This window comes from Dromiciops gliroides, chromosome 3 (genome assembly GCF_019393635.1).
Source record: "Dromiciops gliroides isolate mDroGli1 chromosome 3, mDroGli1.pri, whole genome shotgun sequence".
Lineage (NCBI taxonomy): Eukaryota > Metazoa > Chordata > Mammalia > Microbiotheria > Microbiotheriidae > Dromiciops > Dromiciops gliroides.
The window spans coordinates 486,723,631-486,729,497 of record NC_057863.1 but is presented as its reverse complement, the minus strand read 5'-3'; the positions used below and the strand labels follow the sequence as shown (position 1 = coordinate 486,729,497).

Genomic DNA, 5,867 nt, shown 5'->3' with positions numbered 1-5,867 from the left:
GAACAACCTTTTCCCCACCTTCTTTACCTCTTTATACTTTTCTTGAATCTTGTATTTGTGGATCAAATTTTCTGTTCAGTTCTGGTCTTTTTCTCAGAACATCTTGGAAGTCTCCCTTTTCACTGAATGCCCATCTTTTCCACTGAAAGGGAATGATCACTTTTTCTGGGTAGTTGATTATGGGTTGTAACTCAAGCTCCTTTTACTTTCAGAATATCATATTCCAAGCCTTCTGAAGGTGCCAGGTCCTATGCATCCTGACTGTGGCTCCATGATATTTGAATTCTTTCTTTCTGGCTGTTTGGAGTACTTTCTCCTTCCCCTGACAATTCTAGAGTTTGGCTACAATATTCCTGGAAGTGTTCCTTTTGGAGGTCTCTTTAAGGAGGTGATTGGTGGATCTTTTCAATGATGATTTTATCCTCTGATTCTATAATATCAGGGCAATTCTCCTTTATAATTTCCTGGAATATGGTATCTAGACTCTTTCATTGATCATGGCTTTCAGGTAATCCAATAATTCTTAGATTATCTCTCCTGGATCTATTTTCCAGGTCAGTTGTTTCTCCAATAAGGTATTTCACATTTTCTTCTATTTTTTCAGTCTTTTGATTCTGTTTGACAGATTCTTGGTGTCTCAGGAGTTATTAGCTTCCATCTGCCCAATTTTAATTTTTAAGGCATTATTTTCCTCAGTAAGCTTTTGCATCTCTTTTTCCGTTTGGTCAATTTTTTCTCCCATTTGGTCATTCTTTTCTCCCATTTGGCCAATTTTTTCTTTCATTTGGCCAATTGTATTTTTTTTTTTTGGTGGGGTGAGGCAATTGGGGTTAAGTGACTTGCCCAAGGTTACACAGTAAGTGTCGAGTGTTTGACTCCAGATTTGAACTCAGGTCCTCTTGACTCCAGGGCTGGTGTTCGATCCACTGTGCCATTCAGCTGACCCCAATTGTATTTTTTAAGGAATTGTCTTCCTCAGGTTTTTGTGCTTCTTTTTCAGCATAACTCATTTCTCTCATTTCTTTTTCTATTTTTTCTTCTACCTCTATTTTTTTTTTTACACATCTCCTCTCCACTTTATTAAAGAAGGAACCAAGACAAACATTGTGGTGTCAAGGACAGGAGTTCTAATGAGGAGGCAAGAAGGAGGAGGGAACCAGCAAGACCAGCCTAGAGCCAGGGAGGGCAGTCACCCGACACAGGGGCATTTGCAGAGAGGGGCGTTCAGGCTGGGCCCGGCTGAGCATTATCCCACTGACTTCCAGGAAGCAGGGAAGGCCATAGCAGCTAGCTCTGGCATGATCTACCAAGTGTAGCTTCCAGGTTCTAGATGCAGAATAGGAGGGAGAACAAGGAAGAAGTTCCTGGGCCAACGGGCCAAGGAAAGAGTGGGAGAAGGGACTGAACTGGAAGAGGCTGTTTGGGGGATTGCTGCTGTTTAAAGGGGTTCTGTTTAGGGGAACACTGTTTGGGAGGAAATGGGGAACGGCTCCACCAGACCCAGCAGCCACAGACAGAGTAGCCCAGTGGAGAGAGACTGGATACCCAGGGCATAACAGCAGAACAGTTCTGGTCCCCCTGGGGGAAGCCTTGATGCCCCCCCCCTCCGCCATGGTGGGCAGGCCATTCCCTGGTCTAAGCCCAATGGGATGGTTCCTTTGCCATTTCCTCTTCACAACATTTCTGGCTCACAGCTGCCCAGTAGCCCATCTGTGCCCACAACTGGGCCCTCTGATGCAGGAAGCTGGGCACAAGCTTCCCCCAGCCCCTGCCCAGGGCCCAGGGCAAAATCTCATACTTGGGGTCCTCTCTGTCTTCCTCGATATCATTAGCTAGATACAGGACTAAGAAGAGGTTGCTATGGGTATATTCACTGATCTGTAGGCCAACTCTTTGGAAATAAATAAGGACCATCACCAAGAGATACTTATCAGAGATCTGAAAGCACAGGTCTGTGGCAAAGAATTGCTGCAGGTAGCTGTCCTCTAGAAGGTTAAGGAAGGTGAGAACTTTCTGGTGCTGGGGGGAGGGGAGGTTCCCAGTGCTAGCCTATACCCCTGGCTTCACCCAGCTGGTGACTGCAGGAAGGGCAGCAGCAGAGTCCTGACCTGGGCTCATCAGGCTTATCATTGTGGCAGGAGGGAAGGAAGGAAGAAGGGAAAAGGAGGACAAGGTGATTACCCACAGCATATCCTCTCATTTGCTTTTTAAAAGACTTTTTGAGCTCTTCAAAGAAGGCCTTTTGGTCTTGAGACAAGTATCTTAAAGTGGGAATACATTTGGTGTTTGGCTTGGACTAGTTGTCTACTAAGGTCCCTTCCAGCTCTAAAATGTGGTAAATTTGTTCTTCTGTGATACTATCTTCTGGCTTACATTTCTCCCACAAGAATTCCATGAGAAGTGTTATCACATACTTTATTGAAATCTAGGTAATACTATCTGTAGAATTCTTTTCATCTAGTAATTGTCAAAACAATAGGTAGAATTAATCTGATATCATCTGTTCTTACAAAATTCATATTGTATCTCTATGATGACCTCTACATTTTCTAGATTTTAACCATTTCTTTATTTAAAAAAATTTTTGCAGGGGAATGAGGGTTAAGTTACTTGCCTAGGGTCACACAGCTAGTAAATCTCAAGTGTCTGAACTCAGGTCCTCCTGAATCCAGGGCCAGTGCTTTATCCATTGCACCACCTAGCTGCCTCTTAACCATTTCTTTTTAAAAATTTATCATAAAAGTATTTTATTATTTTCTAGTTACATTCAGAGATAGTTTTCAACATTTGTTTTCATAAAATTTCTAGTTCCAAATTTTTCTCCCTGCCTCCCTTCCCTCCCCCATCCCCAAGATAACAAGCAATCAACTATGTTATGTATGTATAATCACATTAAACTTAATTCTGCATTAGTTATTTAACCATTGCTTAAGTGACATTCCTGAAATGTTAGCAGAAATAGACATCAAACTTAGTAGTTATAGTTTTTAGGTGATTGTGTCTTCCCTCCTTAAAAAACAGGTTTGTACCTTTCTTGACCTTTAGTCACTTCTGTCATTCTCCATGATATGTCTTTCATATGTCTGACAGTGGCTTAATAAATGACATTCATTATTTTCCCTCCCACCCCTACACACTATCCTATAGTTCATCTTAATCAGATGACTTAAAATCATCAAAGGGTTAAAAATGACATTTTTGCTATCTCTTATATTATCAACTCTGTTAGCTATATATGCTCTATCCTTTCTAATATAAAGTTCTTGCTCATTAGCAGAGAAAACAAAAGGAAATTACAATTTTAGCAGGCATGACTTCTGTTTTCAACTATCATTGTTCCTTGGGGCAGCTAGGTGGCACATTGGGTAGATAACTGGCTCTGAAGTTGAGAAAAACTGAGTTCAGATCTCACTTCAGACACTTACTAGCTGTGTGACAATGGACAAATCTCTTAGGCGCAATTGCCTTAAAACATGCAGGGCCATCTCCAGTTGTCCAGATATATATCTTGTCATTAGACCCAGAAGGCTCTGGAGAAGAGAATGAACTTGGTGACCTTGCAAAGCCCTCCCTCACTTAAATCTAATTTTGTGCAAGTCATGACATTACCTGATATCATTGTCCTTCTTGGGAATGAAGGAAAAACAACCAACCATCATTATTCCATTCACTGGTAAAAGTAGTCTTTTCCCTACTTTAGCCCATTTCCCTCCTAAAGTATCAAAAAATCCTAAAATCAAACAAAAAGTGTTAATCTTTAGCATGTATGACCTTATTCTTATAGATTGATTCTTTTGGGAAGGCCAACCAGGTCATCTTTTGTCTCAGTTCTAATGTAGCCTTCAATCACTACATGGACATTGCTTTGGACCAACTGAAACCTGGGAAAGACCTCAGTTTAAAAGGTCAAGTTCTCCCACTGCACCCTGGGCCACTGCCAGTTTTCTTGACACATCTTGCCACTGTACTGCGATGACTGGAGGAGAGAGTGAGGGTAATAACTTTGCACAGCTATGGCTCACTTGAATCCAATTCACTTGAAAGTCAAGAGATCATGCTGGTGATGTGACTTATTTTCTTTTGAGAATGAAGGATGAATAACAAACAACAACAATTCTATTGTATTTTTGTTTTCATTCATTGCTTCTGTTTAATAAATTTAAGTTGGTGAGTGAATTTTCTATTTATTCACTTCAACCTTTTCATATAATTGTCATTTCCTATCATTTAAATTATTTTCTGTCAGCAGAGTATAATTGTCAAAACACTTTAATTGCTTTCTTTTGCTTTTTCACATCACCACAATTTCTTTCAGTATTGCCTACACCCCTTTCCTCTCTCAGATAGTCAATCTCATACAACAAATAATATTTTGATGGAGGGAGGGAAGCAGGGAGAGAGACAGAAACAAGCAGAGGATCAGCAAAAATGATAAATATATCAAAAAGAAAACTGAAAATATCTCCAATGTCCAATGTTTGTGATACTCCTCTGCAAAGGAGTAGAAGGAGAATGTGTTGTTATAGCTCTACTTTGGAATTAGGATCATTTTGGTTTTTTGTTGGGTTTTTTTTGTAATTTTGCAACATTCACTTTTGACTTTTGTGGTTGTTTTTCTACTTACATTGTTGTGTTAATTGTGTATATTTTTTTATGAACAGTGTTTAATCTATTTTTTATTTATTTTTTTTTGGTTGGGCAATGAGGGTTAAGTTACTTGCCCAAGGTCACACATCTAGTAAGTGTCAAGTGTCTGAGTCAGGATTTGAACTCAGATCCTCCTACCTCTAGGGCCAGTGCTCTATCCACTGCTCCACCTAGCTGCCCCCGACACTGCTTAATCTAGATACAGTAATTTTGTTGGAAAATCTTTCAATGTTATCTAATTAAGGTTATATATTTTATCTTTTGTAGTTGGCCCTATTATTTATTTTATTAAGAAGATATTTTCCCGATATATAACTGAAAAAGCTATATGATTTGCTTTTCTTCTAATTCTTATGGTATGATCTTTAATATTAAGGACACATAACCATGTAGATTTAATCATAGGATATGCTGTAATGTATTATTCTAAGCCTAATTTCTGGCAGACAGTTTTCCAGTTTTCCCTGTATTTTTTATTAAAGGAGGAATTTCATAAGTAATTTATGTTTTCTAGTTTGTTAAATATTGCAGCACTAAATTTCATTGTTTCTGATTTTCCCTTTTATAGTATGTTTGATGAATCTCACTCTCTACTTCTTAACAAGTATCAAAGGAGCTAGGTGATACAAGCAATAGAGCTCCAAGCCTGGAGTAAGAAAGACCTGAGTTCAATTATGACCTCATGTGATTACTAGCTGTGTGATTCCAGGCAAATTCCTTAATCTCTGTTTGTCTCAATTTCCTCAACTGTAAAATGGGCACAATAATAGCACCTACTTGCCAGAGTTGTTGTGATCATCAAATGAGATAATAACTGTAAAATGTTTAGCATAGTGCCTGACACATAGTAAGCACCATATAAATCTTGATTATTGTTGTTGTTTTTGTTAGTAGCAGTAGTAGTAGTAGTAGTAGTAGCAGTAGTAGTAGTAGTAGTAGTAGTAGTAGCAGTAGTAGTAGTAGTAGTAGTAGTATCATCGTTATTAATAAGGTTGAGTGCAAAAAGTCCTATTTTCCCTTCCTTTCTGACTTTTTGTCATTATTTCTCTTGATATTCCTTTAATATTATTCCCTTGATATTCAAGACCTTTTGTTCATCTAAATTATTTTAAAAGTATTTTTAATCAAGTTCTATAAAGTACTCTTTTGGTAATTTGTTTGGAATAGCATTGTTAAGGGTTAAAATTCTAGCTAAACTGTCTAAAATATCTAATGAGTGG

General features: G+C 38.6%; 1 pseudogene; it reads right to left on the bottom strand.

Annotated features, from left to right (window-relative positions):
• Positions 1-1,246: 1,246 nt before the first annotated feature.
• Positions 1,247-2,130, bottom strand: LOC122747810 (annotated as a pseudogene).
• Positions 2,131-5,867: the final 3,737 nt, after the last annotated feature.